The sequence below is a fragment of the Anas platyrhynchos genome, chromosome 5 (assembly GCF_047663525.1).
Source record: "Anas platyrhynchos isolate ZD024472 breed Pekin duck chromosome 5, IASCAAS_PekinDuck_T2T, whole genome shotgun sequence".
In the NCBI taxonomy this organism is placed as follows: domain Eukaryota; kingdom Metazoa; phylum Chordata; class Aves; order Anseriformes; family Anatidae; genus Anas; species Anas platyrhynchos.
Window position 1 is genome coordinate 20,094,786 of NC_092591.1, and position 21,961 is coordinate 20,116,746.

At 43.8% G+C, this 21,961-nt stretch overlaps 1 long non-coding RNA gene across 8 annotated transcripts; it reads left to right on the top strand.

Annotated features, from left to right (window-relative positions):
* The first annotated feature begins 11,007 nt into the window (after positions 1–11,007).
* LOC119716976 (uncharacterized) lies at positions 11,008–17,324 on the top strand. Of its 8 annotated transcripts, none has more exons than XR_011809564.1 (5): positions 11,008–11,070; positions 11,626–13,516; positions 13,700–14,774; positions 14,958–16,216; positions 16,393–17,324. It is a non-coding gene; the product is annotated as an uncharacterized lncRNA (long non-coding RNA). The 8 variants fall into 8 exon arrangements; XR_011809565.1 differs by having other exon boundaries at positions 11,009–11,098; XR_011809568.1 differs by having other exon boundaries at positions 11,010–11,070; positions 11,629–13,516.
* Positions 17,325–21,961: the final 4,637 nt, after the last annotated feature.

Genomic DNA, 21,961 nt, shown 5'->3' on the forward strand with positions numbered 1-21,961 from the left:
ACAGAGGGATGACTATAAGCTAGCACTGGGCCCTTGTGGCCAAGAAGGCCAACAGCATCCTGGGGTGTATTAGAAGGGGTATGGTTAGTAGGTCAGAGTGGTTCCCCTGCCCCACCCCTCCCCCCCTGACTGCCTGGTGAGACCATATCTAGAATATTGCATCCAGTTCTGGACCCCTCAGTTCAAGAAGGACAGCAAACTGCTTGAGAGACTCCAATGTGCAGAGCCACGAGAATGATAAAGCAAGCAGAGCATCTTCCTTTATGAGGAAAGGGTGAGGGAGATGGGTCTCTTTAGTTTGGAGAAGAGGAGACTGAGGGGTGACCTTAGCAATGTTTATAAATATGTAAAGGGTGAACGTCAGGAGGACGGAACCAGGCTCTTCTAGATGACATCTAATAGATGTCATCTAAAAACAAGGGGCAATGGGAGCAAGCTGGAACACAGGAGGTTCCACTTAAATATGAAATGAAGCTTTTTTATGGTGAGGGTGACAGAACACTGGAACAGGCTGCCCAGGGGGATTGTGGAGTTTCCTTCTCTGGAGACATTCAAAACCTGCCTGGATGCATTCCTGTGTGACATGATCTAGGTGTTTCTGCTCTGGTAGGGGGATTGAACTAGATGATTTTTCAAGGTCCCTTTCAATCCCTATTATTCTGTGATTCTGTGAAAATTAAATTAAAAAGGAAAAAAGAAATAAAAGTTCACAGGAATATCAAAATAATGAACAAAAGCCAGCAAATAGGAACACGCTTGCAGCATGACTGACTGATAAACCATTGTGAAAGGTTTTGTGTGATGTGTGAAAGGAAATAAAGAAAGTAGTTTTGCTGTTTTTACCTTTAACACAGAAAAATTTCTATGCATTGTAAGTGAACACCAAAGCATGGAAGAAATACTTGGTTCCTTTATGCATTTCTTTTTTTTTTTTTTTTTTTTTTTTTTTTTTTGATTAAAGTAAACCATTTCTAGAGAAAAAGTAATGACTTGAGAAAAAAATTCCTGTATCTTCCACACAGTTATATAGTCTTTATTTAATGACTTTTTAAAGATATAGGAAATATATCTTTTATCTTTGAGAAAACTCATTACACAGATCTTCATTTCATTAACACCATCCATTTCCTTTCTACACAATATATTCTGTGACCCTTATGCACCCTGCTCCAGTAAAGCAAGGGATAGTTTTCTATCAAGATCTGTAACAGAAATCTTCCATAACAGTACACAAATAGGAGTAACATTGCAAATTAAGTAAACTGGTGCAAGGGAGCTGTGTTGATTTCCCAAAGATCTGATTCTGATTTCCCAAATGTCTGGCAATTTCTGTAAGGTATATTCAGTCTCAACTACAACGTTCAGTTTATCTGAAGTGAACACTGGAGTATCAGTTTACCAATCTATGGTCAGGAACATGAAGAGATCTCACATGCACAATGACCAATGCACAGTGACTGTCAACAGCCTTTGTATAGAGATTTCCTTCCTAATAATCCAAGGTGTCTGGAATGGCAGGTGCATACTCAGGCTTCACAGTGGAGTTGCAATATGCCTAGAGTGCGTATATGGATCAGATAGTCAGAAGCACCCTGAGATCAGTAAGTCAGTCTGAACTGTAGGAATATTCACATAAAGGACAATAAATGAATTCTCAGCTACTTTTTACAAAACACCCATGTTTTGTGGGGATACAAGAAATATTTTTCCATTGAAGGCAATAGTAGGACTATCACAACAGATGGGCAATCAAACATAGTTTAACTGCAGGTTAAAAAGGCAAAAGTCAATATAGACAAATGTCTACAAAGGTCAAAGCTGTTAGCAGAAATTTATTGATGTCCTTCAGTGCCTTGTCCAAGCTTTGCTCTTTATTGCTCTATTTCTGTCCCTACAGGAAGGAATCAGTCAAGTCCACATATAGAAAATAAACAGAACAACTACCTCCCAAATCCCACTGTTTCCCTCAAATCAACAGCTGCTTTTTGGAACATGTTGCTTTCATCAAGTGAGGCTGTGGTTTAATTCCAAAGCCTTGATTGTGAGTGAAGAAAACGCAGCCAAAGCCACCAGCAGTTTGATTCAACTTTCGGCAGCCAAGGCTGTTAAGCCTCCAGAATTGTTACCCTCAAAGGGCAGATAAAAGCCCAGGCATGGGAATTAGTGTGAACTTGCACCATTAAACAGACATGTCTGCTACTGAGAAAGATGCCTGCCCTCTAATTGCTGATCCTTAGTATTCCTCTGAGTAGTGATACTAAGAGTCAACCACTAGGATAAAGAGAACAAGGAAATAAGAAAATAGAGGGGATTAATAAAAGTCAGAGATGGAAAAACATGGGTTTCTTGTAGCAAGTAGTCCAGAAATATATATATATATTATATATGTGTATATATATATATAAAAATATATATATAAGAAAGCGCTAGAAGCACAGCAACTATAGGAAGCAAGCCAATGTATTACTTAGGATTATAAGAGTTGTTTTGCTGTTGTTGTTGTTTGTGGTTTTCTGTTTTTTGTTTTGTTTTGTTTTGTTTTTGGTGTTGTGGTTGATATATTTTTTTCCCTGCAGGCTATTGTAATTTATATGATTCATCTTTGATTTTAATTAAAATGAGGGGGAAAGACTGTATTTTAACTACAATAAAGAATGCAGGCTGAAGAATTGCTCCTGGGAATTTGCACTTGGTGGAGAGTAGTAGCTCTTCAAACACAATTTCAATGCACTGAAATGTAAGTTACTTTAATTTTCCTTGTATCTCAGCACCAAAATAATACTAATACTAATACTAATACTAATACTAATACTAATACTAATACTAACACTAACACTAACACTAACACTAACACTAACACTAACACTAACACTAACACTAACACTAACACTAATAAAAGAGAGTCATTTTCAAGGAAACCTAAATGTACTCAAACCTAAATGACTTTTAATATTATGGCCTCGGTGTCAGTGGCTTTGGTGTCTTTTGAAAATCTTCCCCTAGAAAACTAGTAAAAGCTGGAATGTCCTTAAGGCATCACTTACTCATGCTTTTTTACTACTCATGCTTTTTTTACCCTCATCTATTCTTTTATTCCTACATATGTTGGTAGGAGAGGGAAAGGAGAAGAACCTTCTCCACTTGGCTTATGCAAGAAAATAAAGTCAATATTATAATCTGGGAAAATTTTTAAATAAGATTTGCAGTACTCAATTCCAATAAATATTTAAAAAACAAAGTAAACTCAATTTCTGATCCACTGCTCATATTACAGATCTTAATGCCTGACAATTCTGAAACGTTGATTAATTGTTTAAATCAATTTATTCACATATTTTGAAGAACAAATTCTTCTTGCCTCTTTAGTTTACAGTAACTACTCCCTATTTGACATGATTTATTTATAATAAATAATTTTATAAATAGAAGCAGATCATTATGGAGACAAAGGGAATTATGATTGTATTGACCGTTTTTATTATGTTAATTAATTAATTAATTAATTAATTTCCTGCCCAAATTTTATTTTTCAGATTTAGATGTAGTCTACTTTAAGATTCTTTTTTTCCACAGTGGCTTTGATATCTCTGAGAATAATTTTATTCTTGTTCTAATTGTTAAAGTGTGTGATGTTTTGTATCCTGACAATGTACAATGTGAGAAATTCTGGTGATGCCCCTCACCTCTCTTTAAACACACATATAGCTGCCTTTTTTAAGTGATTGTTTTTAAAAGGTCTGTAAAGTCTCTTCTCTCTCTGTGTGTTCAATTCTGATGCACATATGTGTTAAATGACTTTTTTTTATCTGAATATATTAACACGTGCATATACACACATAATAACTGGGGCAGTTGAATGTTTTTGTCTGTTTAAAGGCAGTTGGGTGGAGGTACCAATGAATAAAAGAAATCTGTATTTAATGATGCTTCAGAGACTTTCAGAAATTCTGTTCTTTTAAATAGTCAAATCATTAAAAATGCAATACCAAACAAAATTACCAATGTATCTGTAGTTAGGAAAAGAAACCTGAGAAGACATTTTTATTCAATTTGTTGATTTTTTGTTGTTGTTGATTATATTTCTTTATTTTATTTTGATCTCCTTGCAAGTGTTAGCTGGGACAATTCCTGCTCTTAGTTATACTGTTATAAAACCAAAATATCTAAATTAATGGAGTTGCTTGGAATTAGAGGTAAACATCTTTTTTCCTTCCCAAAGGGAGCTTATTTAACTGAAAGCCAAAGTTCCATTGGATTGTTTTTTTGAGAAAATATTTCACAAATCCAAGATAACACTTGATATATCATGTCTTTGTCCACCCCTCAGAATATTAAGATAGCTAAAAAAAATCATGTGGTGGGGAACTGAGATCTTAGCCCCTAATTTTCCTGATAAAAATCAAAACCTTGAGAATGAATCTCATATCACTAAGTAAAAGCATAACTACATCATGCTTCTTTCTCTTTTCCAGTGAACTAAAACTTGGAAAAATAGAGCAGAGCAGAGCAAGGAAAGGCAGGGCAGGGCAGGGCAGGGCAGGGCAGGGCAGGGCAGGGCAGGGCAGGGCAGGGCAGGGAAGGGAAGGGAAGGGAAGGGAAGGGAAGGGAAGGGAAGGGAAGGGAAGGGAAGGGAAGGGAAGGGAAGGGAAGGGAAGGGAAGGGAAAGCTACACTGAGAAAACAATTTACATGAGTTACCATAAATCACTATACTAGTTTATTTGACAATGTGCCATTTTTTTGGCTCATTAATACAATTTTCCCTGGGTGACTTAATCACTCATATGCAGAGGAGGTTTGTTTTTCTGTGTCTTAGGTACAGCTCATTAATGGCTCATTTCCTAACATTGTTTGCCAACTTTAATTCAGACATTTTTCCTAGTACATCCAAATGGTAGTTAGATGCAATACATTCTTCCTAATATGCTTTCAAATCATTGCTCAACTTACAGCAACAGCAAAGGATATAAAAGATATTGTCCCCAGCTGTCTACTCTTTTAGCATTAGTTATTAATTTGCTATTAGAGTAAATATTCTAATATGAAGTACATTTTATTTAACTTATGATGGGCCAAATTAAGCACAAGATAATCACATACAGCTGATGTAGATCAGCAAATCTTGTTAGCACAACTGTTCTACAATGTATGATGGATAAATATGATTTCTTCTTTGTCATTCTCTATTATTTTTTTGGATGCTTGGTTTGTAAAAGATTCCACTATATACATATATATATATAATTTACAGGATTGTATTTTGTTCTAGATTATTTATATTTGTGAATGTCTTCTTGAGTCTTATTGTACCTTTTCCCTGGTAAGTAATTAATTGGTTTTCCCTTAGATTGTCAAATCAAAAGAATGAAATTTTCACTCAGTGTATTCCTAGTCCTAATTTTATGATTCCTGTCTCTGAAGCTCTGAGGGAAGCCAGTTCACTTTGTAAACAAGTTTTAGTGATGAGTGGTGTATTATCTTCCACTTCTTCTAGCTATAATAGAGACCTAGAAGTAAGACCTCAGAAGGAATAGAATTAATGGCAGCTACTGGACAGAAGAAATTACATGGAACAGATCTCTACAAATAATAGGTAATTATTTAGGTTGTTATTCACTCTCAATCCTTAAGTGTTTCATTGTAATATTTTTTTCTGGAAGTAAGAACTCAAACCTTTCCTCTAGGTAACTGCTCTAAAAGTCAAATTAATGAATAATTCATGCTTATTCTTTTATTCTCTCCAGCCAAAATGCTTGGTCATGTCTTGAAAGCAGAATTAAATACATCAAGGGAAACTGAGAAATCCCTATTATACCAAATTATATCACATTTAATATTTTCCCATGGAAGTAAAGTCAAATCCTCTCTGACAGAACAATTTTTCACACTCTGGGAATCAATGAAATTATAACTAGTGGATGCCACATCTCCTTCTGGCACTTAACCTGAGAAGAGGGATGTCTGTGAATCCCATTTGGGGGATAAGAGCATCCTTACAGCACTGAGTAGTAAGAAGTAGAAGACTACCATAGTCTTCAAAGTTGACCTTAATGCATCCTCTTCTGACATTATCCTTTTGACTCTTGTTGGCATTTCACTGCCTCAATAGGCTGGCTGTTTCCATCTCATAGATGCTTAATTCCTCATAGGCATGAAGTAAAGAAGTAAGCACTTCATTCAAGCAAAGAGATGCTAGGAATTAAGGAGACCAGAGATTGGTTGCTGCAATAATCAATCTTACAACACTTTGCTCTTTTCTGAATCTAGTTCTGAGACTCTCCACGACTTCATTCAGAAGTTTTTCCTACTTTTCAGAAACAAACATGAATCAGAATAAATATGGAAAAGATTGCAAGGTGTCCTGATGTCTTAGGCAGCATATAAGCATAATATTACCATTGTATTACTATATAAGCATAGATGTAGCAGATTTACTCAGGATGACAATATTAAGACAGAAGACAATCATGGCAGCTTCCACAGAGGACTTATTTGATTACATATCCAGAAGGTATCTAGCACATATTCAGGTTATCAATTTTTGAAAACTAAAGGAGAACACAAAAAGAGAGGTGGGTTCCCCTCAGTGGGGCTTTTAGCATCTGTAGTGGGTTTACGTGTCAAGGTTTTGGTAGCAGGGGGCCATAGGGGTGGTTTCTGTGAGAAAGATCTAGAAGCTGCCCCATGCTTGGGAAGGGCCCCATTGTTTTCCAAATCTGAGCCAATAAGCGATGTTGTTTTGCGCCTCTGTGAGAGCATATTTAAGACAGGGAAAAACCGCTGCGCCACACAGCAGCCGGGAGAGTCAAGGGAGTGAGAAACAGCCTTGCAGGTGCCAAGGTCAGTGTAGAAGGAGGGGGAGAGGTGCTCCAGGCGCCGGAGCAGAAGTCCCCTGCGGCCTGTGGTGAGGACCATGGTGAAGCAGGATGTCCCCCTGCAGCCCATGGAGTACCACGGTGGAGCAGGGTTTCATGCTGCAGCCCGTGGAGGAGACCACGGTGGAGCAGGTGGCCCTGCACCGATGGAGGCTGCCGCCTGTGGAAGAGCCCTGCTGGAGCCAATTCCGGGCCGGACCTGTAGCCCATGGAGAGGAGACCACGCAGGAGCAGGTGATCTGGCAGGAGCTGCTGCCCATAGGGGAGCCAGGTTGGAGCAGTTTTCTCCTGAGGGATGGACCCCGTGGTACAGACCCATATCTGGAGCAGTTCTGGAAGAGCTGCTGCCTGTGGGAAGCCCACGCCAGATCAGTTCGTCAAGGACTGCATCCCGTGGGTGGGACCCCACAGCACAGGGGACGAGAGTGACCGAGAAGGAGCGGCAGAGAAGAAGTGCTGTAGACTGACCATAACCCCCATTCCCCCGTTCCCCTGCGCCGCTCGGGGGGAGGAGGTGGAAGAGGGTGGATGGGGGGGGAGGTGCTTTTGGTTTCTTTCCTTTGTTTCTCACTTCTCTAGCTTGTTAGTAATGAGCAATAAATCTTACTATCTGTCTTCTTATGCTGAGTCTGGTTTGCCCGTTACACTAATTATTGCGTGATTTTCTCGTCCTTATCTCAATCCTTGAGCCCCTTTCACATATTTTCTCCCCATTCCTCTTTGAGGAGGGGGAGTGAGAGAGCGGCTGTGGTGGAGCTCGGCTGCCCACTCGAGTGGAACCACGACACTGAGTAGCTGAGAGCTCTTTATCCACGTGGTATGGAGCTAAGTGAGCATCTCTCCCAGACACCAGCCGTGGTTTGCCACAATGCATACAGCAGAAAGGCCATCACATTTTTGAATAGATCAAGGTTTTGAGGCCCCACAGCAGTTTCAAATGAGCATAGTGGAGCCTTCCTGTTACACGTGGAGAGCGTCAGCTGCAAGTGGTGATTTTAGGGATCTGTGAGACCTCTGCCCATTGCATGCCTCCTTATCCTGGCTAACCTCTAATTGCTGTAGTTTATTTCTCCAAAATGGCTCTTTGGCAATTCCCCCTCAGACAAAGTAAGTGTAAAGTTTGTATTAATCATGAGGATTAACATTTATTGGTGCAGGAACACCTTGTAAAGAAACAAGTTCTGCCTTGATGTTCTGGAATTAGTAGTCAATCTGTGTAATTAACAGATTGGCTTGGCAGAAATCGACTTCCTTCCTGTCTCCTCCATACCCAAATGTATAGCACTAACTAAATGTATACCACTAACTAATCAAGCCTTCCTGCACTTTTCTGGATTACAGAGACATTTCCAAATCCTTAACTCTGCATTCCTATATTTTGTGCAGAGGGCGCTCTGCTAGCTCCTTTTTTTCGGAAATGAGATTCACAAGCTACCTGGATCCTCTTTGCAGTTAGGGAAATAATTACTTTACGCAATATAATTTGCTTAAAACCATGACAGTTTTAACTATAGTTTAAGGCTAAATGACTGCTCAGCAAGACAGCTGGTAAAATTCACCCTGTAATAAGACTGAAGCAATGTAAACAAGCCCAGCCCATTTAGGGCTTTAGTTAATATAGATGTCAAATTCTTCTTTCAATATCTCTAAATTTCCCAAGCCATCCGACATTTTCCTCCTCTATAAATGTATTTATAATAAATCTCATCCTTTGCCACCTAAATTCACAACATAGCTCTGTCCCAAATCCCTATAATCGATTATGTTTGAACATAAATTAACCTCCAGTGAAACATCATCTAGTTTGTTGAAACACTATAGGTACCTGTGACATAATGTACTGAGGAACTCCTGCTGCAGCATACTTCTAGGGAGCTCCAAGCCTGGCTTTTCTTACAGCTCGGAAAGTGGCTGTTCCAAGTAAAAGGCAGCAAATGACCATGCTTTACCCTTGAGAACATGCCATTTCGTGGGTGTTTGCAGTGGGGCACGCTCCAAAGAAAGCTGAGGGGATGTGTTAGTAAGAGTTAAGTGTGTGTATACCTGCTCTGCTGAATTGTGCTCAGATCTTAGAAAACTAGAGTCAGTTAGGGCTGACAATCAAACTGAGTTTAGGCACGAGAGATTGAAAGAGTTTTTCTGCTGCGACTGTCGTATTTTTAACAAATGGGGAGGCCTAGGACTAGATTTTGGGTTTCTTGATAGCAGTAGGAAGGCTGGTGTTCCCTTCAGTATGCTTTGGATTAGGTCTTTGACGTGTCTGAATCAGCCAGAAACCAGGGTACCAGGCAAGTGGAAATCATGGCTGCAGAGAAGCCGAGTCCAATTTCGGAAAACTGAATCCATTTCTACACAATGTCCCTACAGACTAAATAATGTCAACCAATTTAAATTGCAACCAGTGGGGAATAATATCTAGGGCCTGATGTCCTCTATGCTGCTCAGATAATAACAGCAATACAGTTGTAATTATGGTGATAATGTTAAAAATTCATTTGCGTTTGCCTGAGTTGTGGTGATTTATTGTTTGATGATTATCTTGCTAGAATTTTGTGGATGGAATAATCTCCCTTATTTACATAATCAAGGCTTCAAAATCTTTACAGCAGGGCTTGCTATCAGCAGCTGGCTCTGCCATGTATCGTAGGATCCCTTAGTTTTTACACCTTGTGTTGCAAAGATCTCAGTATTCATTAGACTATACTGAAAATTTACTGTTTTCTACAACTTTTGTGTAAATCACATTAATATAAGGAGTTGCTCCTGTATTAGTGACAGCTACTAAAGGCAGTTCTGAGGCAGAATGTGTGTGCTGTTGCAAGGTAGAGCTGAGAAGGACAGTTGGAATGATACCTTTGTCAAAAACCAATAAACAAAGAAAAATACACAAAGCATTAAATTCGCAGGCAAGATCTGATATGTGGATATGACTTGTAATACGTGCTTTTGTGCAAGTTGCTGAAACATTAGAAACCATGTGGTAAGTGCTGACTTCGCCTGGGGGATATGCTCCAGGCTCCACAATCCACAGAAATCCTTTGGTACCCCCTGAAAAGCTCTTAGACCCCCTCTCTCCCAGTACAAGCCACAAGCTGTCATCAGCTGCAGGACAAGAAAACCAGGTACATCAGAATTTATGGGGGTGCAGCAACACCACCACATTTGAGAGGCTGCACGGCTAAAATCTACCCTGACCTGGGCCTGTTTACTTCAGCTTAACCGAAGCTTACCATTTTTCAATCAGTTACTTTTATAAAACCTTTAAAATTATTTGTATTTCTCATGACAAGTAGATAGTTAAAATACTCGTTTTCATTAACATGTTTGTAAAATGAAGTGCATTTTAGTATGCCTTCCACTCAAGAAAAAAGAGTCAAGAGCTAGGGATGCACAGCTGCCAAATAGATCTCAGCTGAATGCTTTTTGCCACAGCTGAGCTGCTCAGACACTCTTGTGACCCTGGCAGTAAAAGTTCAAAAACTGCAGCCTGAAATTAAAGAATAAACTGCTGTGGTAGGATATGATATTTCTTTAGAGTTTTAAGAGCAAGTTAGATCAGAGTCTGTAAGAAGATTTGAGAAAGGGCTACCTGACATCAGGCTTCTTTTTTTAACTGTTTTCCCTGTAATAATATTCCCTTTTCTCAGAAATATTTCTGAGGTCAAAGGGATTTTTTTTGTGGAGGCAGTGATATTAGAAATTTCTGTGGAAAATTTATTAACCAAAATATGTATTTTTAATTAATTTGGGGCCACCTATTTCCTGGAAAGGGATGTATAACATGTTCCCGGACAGAACACTTGCAAACAGGCGGTTTTTAGCTTTTTATTTGGCCGGGTGCGCACGGGTTTTCCCAGGGCCCCTCCGCAGGGCGCGGGCCGCTGTGACGGACACAACCCCCTCATAATTGACAGAGTGACGGGCAGGGCCGCGGGCACCTCGGCGCCGCCAGCAACAGCCGTTACCCTCAGAGGCCTCGACCAATCAAAGCCGGCCGCGAGCCCATTTCCACCAATGGGCGGGCGCGATTGCCAAGGCAAAAGTGGCGGGTGCCGTTCCGCGTTGCTATTGGCTGGTGGGCGGGCCGGGCGGGTATATAAGGCTTTGTGAGGTAACCCGTCTGGTCAGTGCATGAGCGGACGGTGGATGTGCTGCAGCTGCGCGCTCTGCCGGCCTGTCCTCCTGAGGAGATCGCGGTGCGCAGCCCCATCGGGGGGCGGTGAGGTGTCGGTACCGAGTGGGAGTGTGGTGGGGCGGTGTCGGGGGGCTGCACGGGACGATGTGGGGAGAAGAGGAGACGGTGCTGAGGAGCCCGCCTGGGCTGAGGTAATGGAGGGGGGGCGAGCGGTGAGTGAGCAGGGCCGTGCTGAGGGGACTGGAAGGGGCGGCAGCATGGAGTCGGTTTGGGATTTTTGGGTAGGCGCTAATACAACCAATGTCTGTAGGTGTGGTGGGATGGTTGATGGAGGCTTTATTTTTAATTCTCCTGATGAGGTTGTGAGAAAGTTGGAGAAAGCCTTGTTCAGATGTCCCTATTGGCTAACTCTCAGCGATAGCATGGAGGAATGGATGATGTAAAAAAAAAAAAACCAAAAAAAAAAAACAAAAAAAGAGTATATGAAAGAAGAAAAACAAGAATGCTAAGAAAAATGCAATGTGTAGTAATTTTTATTTGCTAGATAGCTGGTCTTTAGGAGCAGATACTGGTAGACAGTAATCTCCATTTAAGCTGTATGTTGTTCCTTTGGCAGCAGGTGCTAGGGGAAAAAAAACACAACATAAATCAAAGGGAATGAACAGTATGAATGAGTAAGAAGAGGAGAGTAGCAGCAATGATGAATGAAGGAAAAAACAGCCTGGACAAAGGTACTGCCCTGTCAACAGGTAAGGACTTCAGCTGGTAGCAGCCAGTGCACAAGAAAGAAGACGTGTCATGTGGAACTGTGACGCAACAATGGGTGACAAGAAGACCACCAGAAGACTGAAGAGGGGGAAAAGTAAAGGCACTGCCCTGTCAGCAGGGCTACAGTAAGCAGAACAGCGCTGGCACATTAGGTGCCCGGGTTGGTTTTCTACTGTGTGACCACTCTGTAAGCAAGGGTGCAGGTGCTCAGGCTGCTTCTGTGTGCGCCCTACCCTACTTACCCAGGGTTGGAGCCGCACGGCAGAAGTAGCTTGAGGAGCTCTGTGCCTCAGGATGGTGAGAAAAGTTGATTTAAGTTGGTGTTGGTAAGACAAAGCCAGGGATCCAAACGCAGCTCCTCAAAACAACCACCCTAATGAACACAAACTTGAAAGTCCTCCCCATTTCTTTCTGGCACAGGAGGTGGAGCTTCGAACCCATGTCTAATGGCTTGTGCTTTGTTTGCAGCAGCCAGCGCAGAAGAAGGAGGAGGCATCGTGTGGAACGGCGAGGCAAGAGCGAGCGGAAAGAGGGAGCGGCAGATGGAAGACGGGCAAAGAGGAGGACACCCTGGGCAAAGGCTTCGCCCTGTTAGCGGGGCTGTAGGTAGAGGAGAGCAGTGCTGGCACGTGAGGTGCCTGGATTGTTTTGTGCTGGGCGACCTCCCTGTAAGCAGGGCTTGGGTCTTTGCGATTGTAATCGGCCTTTTGCCTTGTTGCTCCTTTGGCTGCCTGTGGGGAGCGGCCCCCTGTAATCAGGGGCACAGCTGCTCTCTCCGCACCCGGGAGGACTGTGGAGCTTGCTGGACCCCAGGGCCTCCCTGTAGTCAGGGCAGAGCCAATTCCCCACCCCCTTAATTTTAGCCGTCTGGCTCTTAGTCCATCACATTTAGACAAATAGTTTAGACAATGGAAACTTAGTATATGACTGATGCCTACGACATAATGCCAACTATTGCATAAAAAGCAATATAAAAGCGATATATATATATATATAATATGACCTATATGAATACTGTGAAAACAGATTCTCTAAAGGAGATGAACGGTAAATTATGCATGCTGTGTTTCAGCACCCCGTAGCTGGGGTGCGTTGTCCAATTGGGTCTCGGCAGAAGCCGTTTCGGCTTCTGGACGTCTCTGGCATCACTGTAATTGATGGTGCGTGGGGTACCGCCCTGTAAGCAGGGTCAAGCGTAGCCCCGTGTCTCTCGCTGCAAGGAGCCCCCTGTAGCCAGGTGGGTCTCCGTGTCCCCCGCTTTCCATGGGCTTGGGGCCACAAGAAGCAGGGCCGGGTTTTCACCCTCCCTGTAAGCAGGGCCTGGGGCCCGAGCCTCGGCATTCGGCCATCTGGCTCCGCTGGCGGGGGGAAGGTTGAGCTCTGCGGTTCCATGGGTGTTGCGGACCCGCCTTAAGCAGGCTTTGGTCCGGAGCCTTTTGCTCCGCTGGCAGCTGTGGGGTGCCTGACCCGTTAGCGGGATGCAGGCTTGTGGATTCCCCACTTTGGGGAGAAGGAGCCTCCCGCGGCCTCTGGGCCCAGGGCAGCCCTGTAACTCAGGGTGCTGATGCTCTGGTTCCCTGGGCACTTGAAATTGTCAATGGCTCCTCGGAGCCCCCCTGTAAGGCAGGGGTCCAGGCTCTTGGGCCGTTGCTGTGTGTGCCCAGCTTTCATTTGCCCTTGGTGCCAGCCTTGGAGCCCTGCCGCAGCGCCGCATGAAGGTCCTCTGCGTGTACAACACGGTAAGAAAAGCTGCTTTCGGTTGGCCTTGTTATGGCAGAGGGGGAGGAGGACCTCTGAGGCTCTCCTTGTCTGGGGGGTGGGTGGAGTGGGGCCCTGCCTTAGGGTCTTGGGTTCCATGTTTCTGTCGGGCACAGGAGGTGGAGCTTCGAACCCATGTCTAATGGCTTGTGCTTTGTTTGCAGCAGCCAGCGCAGAAGAAGGAGGAGGCGTCGTGTGGAACGGCGAGGCAAGAGCGAGCGGCAGATGGAAGACGGGCAAAGAGGAGGACACCCTGGGCAAAGGCTTCGCCCTGTTAGCGGGGCTGTAGGTAGAGGAGAGCAGTGCTGGCACGTGAGGTGCCTGGATTGTTTTGTGCTGGGCGACCTCCCTGTAAGCAGGGCTCGGGTCTTTGCGATTGTAATCGGCCTTTTGCCTTGTTGCTCCTTTGGCTGCCTGGGGGGAGCGGCCCCCTGTAATCAGGGGCACAGCTGCTCTCTCCGCACCCGGGAGGACTGTGGAGCTTGCCGGACCCCAGGGCCTCCCTGTAGTCAGGGCAGAGCCAATTCCCCACCCCCTTAATTTTAGCCGTCTGGCTCTTAGTCCATCACATTTAGACAAATAGTTTAGACAATGGAAACTTAGTATATGACTGATGCCTACGATATAATGCCAACTATTGCATAAAAAGCAATATAAAAGCTATATATATATATATAATATGACCTATATGAATACTGTGAAAACAGATTCTCTAAAGGAGATGAACGATAAATTATGATGCATGCTGAAACATCATAATTTATCGGACTTGGGGCCACTAGAAGCAGGGCCGGGTTTTCACCCTCCCCGTAAGCAGGGCCTGGGGCCCGAGCCTCGGCATTCGGCCATCTGGCTCTGCTGGCGGGGGAAAGGTTGAGCTCTGCGGTTCCATGGGTGTTGCGGACCCGCCTTAACCAGGCTTTGGTCCGGAGCCTTTTGCTCCGCTGGCAGCTGTGGGGTGCCTGACCCGTTAGTGGGATGCAGGCTTGTGGATTCCCCACTTTGGGGAGAAGGAGCCTCCCGCGGCCTCTGGGCCCAGGGCAGCCCTGTAACTCAGGGTGCTGATGCTCTGGTTCCCTGGGCACTTGAAATTGTCAATGGCTCCTCGGAGCCCCCCTGTAAGCCAGGGGTCCAGGCTCTTGGGCCGTTGCTGTGTGTGCCCAGCTTTCATTTGCCCTTGGTGCCAGCCTTGGAGCCCTGCCGCAGCGCCGCATGAAGGTCCTCTGCGTGTACAACACGGTAAGAAAAGCTGCTTTCGGTTGGCCTTGTTATGGCAGAGGGGGAGGAGGACCTCTGAGGCTCTCCTTGTCTGGGGGGTGGGTGGAGTGGGGCCCTGCCTTAGGGTCTTGGGTTCCATGTTTCTGTCGGGCACAGGAGGTGGAGCTTCGAACCCATGTCTAATGGCTTGTGCTTTGTTTGCAGCAGCCAGCGCAGAAGAAGGAGGAGGCGTCGTGTGGAACGGCGAGGCAAGAGCGAGCGGCAGATGGAAGACGGGCAAAGAGGAGGACACCCTGGGCAAAGGCTTCGCCCTGTTAGCGGGGCTGTAGGTAGAGGAGAGCAGTGCTGGCACATGAGGTGCCTGGATTGTTTTGTGCTGGGCGACCTCCCTGTAAGCAGGGCTCGGGTCTTTGCGATTGTAATCGGCCTTTTGCCTTGTTGCTCCTTTGGCTGCCTGGGGGGAGCGGCCCCCTGTAATCAGGGGCACAGCTGCTCTCTCCGCACCCGGGAGGACTGTGGAGCTTGCCGGACCCCAGGGCCTCCCTGTAGTCAGGGCAGAGCCAATTCCCCACCCCCTTAATTTTAGCCGTCTGGCTCTTTGTCTAAACTATTTGTCTAAACGTGATGGACTATGGAAACTTAGTATATGACTGATGCCTACGCTATAATGCCAACTATTGCATAAAAAGCAATATAAAAGCGATATATATATATATAATATGGCCTATATGAATACTGTGAAAACAGATTCTCTAAAGGAGATGAACGATAAATTATGATGCATGCTGTGTTTCAGCACCCCGTAGCTGGGGTGCGTTGTCCAATTGGGTCTCGGCAGAAGCCGTTTCGGCTTCTGGACGTCTCTGGCATCACTGTAATTGATGGTGCGTGGGGTACCGCCCTGTAAGCAGGGTCAAGCGTAGCCCCGTGTCTCTCCCTGCAAGGAGCCCCCTGTAGCCAGGTGGGTCTCCGTGTCCCCCGCTTTCCATGGGCCTGGGGCCACTAGAAGTAGGGCCGGGTTTTCACCCTCCCTGTAAGCAGGGCTTGGGGCCCGAGCCTCGGCATTTGGCCATCTGGCTCCGCTGGCGGGGGAAAGGTTGAGCTCTGCGGTTCCATGGGTGTTGCGGACCCGCCTTAACCAGGCTTTGGTCCGGAGCCTTTTGCTCCGCTGGCAGCTGTGGGGTGCCTGACCCGTTAGCGGGATGCAGGCTTGTGGATTCCCCACTTTGGGGAGAAGGAGCCTCCCGCGGCCTCTGGGCCCAGGGCAGCCCTGTAACTCAGGGTGCTGATGCTCTGGTTCCCTGGGCGCTTGAAATTGTCAATGGCTCCTCGGAGCCCCCCTGTAAGGCAGGGGTCCAGGCTCTTGGGCCGTTGCTGTGTGTGCCCAGCTTTCATTTGCCCTTGGTGCCAGCCTTGGAGCCCTGCCGCAGCGCCGCATGAAGGTCCTCTGCGTGTACAACACGGTAAGAAAAGCTGCTTTCGGTTGGCCTTGTCCTCTTCTCCGTTTGCTGTAACCTCTGAGGTTGTCTTTTTTAGGGTGGTTGTTATGAGGAGCTGCCTTGGGTTTCCTTTTACCTTTAGTTACCAGATTGAGAACTGTGTTGTAAGCTCTAACTGTTTTGCCTTTGGTTTGCAACAGCGTATGGAGAAGAAAGAAATAACAGAATTCTAGGGCTTGGGAGCGACCTCAAGAGGCCATCGCATTCAACACCGTTAGCAAAAAAGGTTCCCTTGATGAAATGTCATAGGGAGGCATCCATACAAGTCAAAAATAACTGCAGAGAAGGTAGCTGAGCAGCCTCGTGCAGTATTCCGTCACCTTCCACCATAGTGGTACAGAACTTCCTCTGCTCCATTCTGTGGCCATTGCCCCTTGTCCTGTCCTCACAGACAGGTGAAATATTCTTGGCCATTTTCTTCTTCCTCTTACACTGCACTTACACTTCCTCTTACACACCACTGTAATTCTGCAGGAAGAGATTTAAACTCAGGTTATTACTAAAACTGAATGGAAAGCAGCTTCCCTGCTGCCCAGAGGAGAAACGATATACACTGTATGAAGCCTGGTTTGGAAGCCTGCTTATTAAAATAGCAATTGGGAACAAAAAAAACTCAGTTTGTCTTGGAGAATTTGGGGATCTTTAGAAACTTTTTGTTTTCTGTTTAATGTCAACCTTTTTCCAAGAAAGACAATAATACAAGCATTTGAAAACCCCACTGTTGCGAAGCACGGCCGAAAGCCCGACAGACACCAGTAGAGTCAGATCATGCTTCACCATTTTATTGCCCGAATAGCCCAACTTTTATAGTGAATTTTACAGGGGTGGACAGTGTTTCACACAAGATTATTGGTCAAAAGCACCCAGACAAACTGTTAAGAAATAATACCACCTTTTGATTAGATGTTAGGAAAACAACCCCCTTTGTGCTTAACGGTCGCGTAGGCCTAGTCCTTGAGGCCAGCTGCTGATAACAATATTTTCTGAGTTCCTTAATTGGGTGATGTGGGAGTCATTGCCGTGGGAGCTTCTCACAGTTACTCTGGCAGCTTGGTTTGCTCAGCTACAGCAGGCCCTGAGATTTCTAAGGCCTACCCCTGGTTGCTTAAAGCAAGCTTAGATCGAACAATTATGCCAATTCCCAACACCCCACCTCTGTCAAAAAGCACTGAAATGGAAAATTTCTAAGTAAACATTGTTATCATGTTATTATTAATGTGATATCCATGATTTCTCACTCCCACTTTCCTTCTCCCTTTCACCCCAACCTCATTCAAAAATGTCATATAAGCATTAAACAGGTGTCTTCCTCCATTTGGCCTTCTTTGAAGTTTGCAAGTGGTGATTTGCTTTATCTATGCTAGAAAAAAAATATTAGCTGGTACTAATAAATAATTCTGCTACAAGATTTCAACCCCGAGGCAGAAGACGACCCTGAGGACACTTTCGTATGGGACCAAAGATGTTCTTGTCCCATTCCACAGTTAAATCTAGACCTCACTGGGAATTTAGCTCCAGTGTGCCTTTCTGACGAATCATGATTTCAGAAGTACCTCTGTTAAATAGCCTGTCTTGTTTTCTGGCTAAAGGAACACTGCTGAATAGCCCTCAAAATGTCTAATTTACCCTCATTGTGGGCTGCTGTAGTGGTTACTCAGTGGACAGCAATGCAGTCCATGTAAAGAGAGGCTTCAGTGGTGCTCTGCCTTGCTGATAGCACTTGTCTGAGCTCCTGCTGCTGGGTGAATTAATTGCTGGATCCTTGTGCAGTAGCATTGTAAAGGAAGCACAAAGATATGATGCAAATTCCATTCTGATGCTATAATGAATGTTTGATGGCAATGTTAAATTGCCACTAGATGAACTATATATAGTGTAAAATGCAGCCTTGCAAGAGGATTGTCCTGGAGAAATACTTGTCTGCAATAAGCTTTTGCTTCCTAATTAAAAACAGAGCGAGTGCCAGCACCGGGTGTGGAGGTGAATCTGATTATATAAAAGAAAGTCACCGGTCAGGCACTGATTTGCAAGGAGAAGCAATCAGAAAGGGACACAGCAATGAACGAAACCAAGCCATTGGTAAATCCAATTTATTATTTTATTTATTAATAATATTAATAAATCCAATTTATTATTTTATGTATTTGCCTGAGTGTAGTGGGTTTACGTGGCAAGGTTTTGGTAGCAGGGGGCCATAGGGGTGGTTTCTGTGAGAAAGATCTAGAAGCTGCCCCATGTTTGGGAAGGGCCCCGTTGTTTTCCAGATCTGAGCCAATAAGCGATGTTGTTTTGCGCCTCTGTGAGAGCATATTTAAGACAGGGAAAAAAACGCTGCGCCACACAGCAGCCGGGAGAGTCAAGGGAGTGAGAAACAGCCTCGCAGGCGCCAAGGTCAGTGTAGAAGGAGGGGGAGAGGTGCTCCAGGCGCCGGAGCAGAAGTCCCCTGCGGCCTGTGGTGAGGACCATGGTGAAGCAGGATGTCCCCCTGCAGCCCATGGAGTACCACGGTGGAGCAGGGTTCCACGCTGCAGCCCGTGGAGGAGACCACGGTGGAGCAGGTGGCCCTGCACCGACGGAGGCTGCCGCCTGTGGAAGACCCCTGCCGGAGCAGATTCCGGGCCGGACCTGTAGCCCGTGGAGAGGAGACCACGCAGGAGCAGGTGATCTGGCAGGAGCTGCTGCCCGTAGGGGAGCCAGGTTGGAGCAGTTTTCTCCTGAGGGATGGACCCCGTGGTACGGACCCATATCTGGAGCAGTTCTGGAAGAGCTGCTGCCTGTGGGAAGCCCACGCCAGATCAGTTCATCAAGGACTGCATCCTGTGGGTGGTACCCCACAGCACAGGGGACGAGAGTGACCGAGAAGGAGCGGCAGAGAAGAAGTGCTGTAGACTGACCATAACCCCCATTCCCCTGTTCCCCTGCGCCGCTCGGGGGGAGGAGGTGGAAGAGGGTGGATGGGAGGGGGGAAGGTGCTTTTGGTTTCTTTCCTTTGTTTCTCACTTCTCTAGCTTGTTAGTAATGAGCAATAAATCTTACTATCTGTCTTCTTATGCTGAGTCTGGTTTGCCCGTTACACTAATTATTGCGTGATTTTCTCGTCCTTATCTCAATCCTTGAGCCCCTTTCACATATTTTCTCCCCATTCCTCTTTGAGGAGGGGGAGTGAGAGAGCGGCTGTGGTGGAGCTCGGCTGCCCACTCGAGCGGAACCACGACAGCATCAAGAATTCTTCAAATAAGGAAATAAATCAACTCTCTGGTATGCACTTTCTAAAGAGAGAATTTTTTATTTTCCTGTGAGTTTATATAGCTAAATCATTATAGTTCATTGTTAAAAATACTCATCGTTTATGTAGTGTTACTGTTATTACTATTGTTATCACTATTGTTGTTATTGCAATTACTATTACAATTATTCCTATTATCATCACATCTTGGAGTCCAGTTATACACCAGGGCATTATTGTATGATATTATTTTCATTTTCCGATTTGATGCTGAGACTTCTCTTTATTCTTTTTTACATCTTGAATACATCATCAGAAATTCACTTGTTCCTAGTCTCTGAAGCAATGAGGATTGCCAAATTTAGCTCAGAATCAGCCTCTAATAAAATTATATCTTCTAAGAGGAAACCCTTTCCCTCTCCCTTTCTTTCTCATATACATGTTCATTCACACATATAACTGGAAACAAAAATGACATTCAAAGAATCTTTAAGGTGGCTATGGAAAATAATGAATGAAAGAAAATGTTAGTTAAAGGTGAAAGGTGCCATATGTCCTCAAGAGCCTTGGCACAATGGGGAACCACCTAAATAGCTTTTTTAATGCACCCTGTTGTGTCTAGGTATTGAAGGCCATATGGTGCATTTCACTCTAAACTGTGAATTTCCTCAAACAGCTGTAACGTTCTTTTAATGTTTTCTGTATAATGATACATTTACAGCGTATTTTATCTAGCCATTTTCCTGACTTTTTAGAGGGTCCATGTACCCAATCCATAGAAAACTGGATATTAGTGTATCATTCATCTTCTGGTTGCATAAATATATTTTTTTCACTGGACATATTACCCAAAGGGTTGAATTTGTTGGTTGCTCTGCACTATAAGACATCCATTCAAGGTTGCTGCCCTTTCGTAAGACTATGAACAAGAACAATACACAAATAGTTACAGGATTAATCATGAAATTAGCTCTTTGTCTTCACAGAGGTACAGTTAATTTCCCTGTTTTTATTTTCACAAGATTAGCAGAGAAAACTGCATGGGCATGCATGGACAAATCAAGATGGACCCAAGATGAGATTGGTATATGTATAGTACAGCATTTCCTCTCCGTGTAGTTATAATTCTTTTGTGTAGCCCCTCCTATGATATGTCACCCTTTACATAGGTCACAGAACAGTTAATTCACTTTATTTCACTGCTGACTGGTAAATCATATTTTTTTAAATTATGATCAGTTATGGCAGTGTGAGATCTAACCTACAAAACTATTTAGGCAAATAAATCAAATGAGAAAAGTTATATTACCTTAAATATTATATTTTTCATATTATTTAATATATATATATATGTATATACATTTTCAGATTATAAAATAATTTTTTAAAATGATATTATTTAGCGTAAATGAAACTGATTCTCTCAGCCCAGAAAAATTACTTGAACAATTTTCTTACTGTCCTTTAAGGAAATCATGATTGATGAAGAAACTGATGTTCTTTTCTTATTGTTAGTGTATTTCCCATTTGTTATCACCTCCTTTCTGCAAAGGGGACAACATGTTTTACTAGTCATCAGTCTCTGCTGAATAATGCGTTGAACACATAGAAGTTTTATATGATAAACCACAGCAACTGAGCATCAAAGTGGTTCAGAAAGATTGGTTCTACAGCTTTAGATTTATTTCATCTTGTTTCCTGAAAATTAGATCACATACTCAATCACAACAACTAAAAATAGCCAAGAAAAAATAATTTTATAGATCAATCTATTTAATTATATAATCACTGACTCCTGTACAACATTCCAGATTACCATGTGAAAGAGCTCACACACATAAAAATGAACTGACTGATCCTTTAATAAAAGAACTTCTTCCAGAAATGCTCCAGTCAACAATAAGTATATATATATATATATATTTGTTATTTTTTACCCCAAAAGTAAAAAATAGCATAAATATTGAGAGCTTAGCTGGTTGTTTTAGTTTGTTTTGTTTTTCCTCCAGTGATTATATTCTAGATATTTGTATGTCCCCCCAGTCATGCCCAATGTGTTGGTGTGAAAACTGATGTTGCCATTTCCCCAAGCTCATTTGATTAAGATAACTCTGGCTCTGTCATAGTTCTCACTCACACAAATGCTGATTTCTTACTCAGAGATTACTTCTACCCACCCAAATTTCAAATCAATCATATCCTGCCAGATTATGCAGTTCTGTCCCAGCCCTCTACTTTCACATCAAATTTACAAAGCAGATCCTCCTCCTCATTTAATTTTACTTTCCTGTTCTTCTCCTTCTGGTATTCTTCAGCATTTTCTTAATGCCTGGGGAATGAAGTTGCTGGGTCCTCCTACCTCTTCATGAGGAGGTACTGCACTGAGGAGGAATAAGTAATGGAAAGAACAGATAAAAATATAGCACAGCTTTCCTACAGCAACTAATTTAGTGTTTCTTTCCCAGAGGAAAGCAAATGGAAGG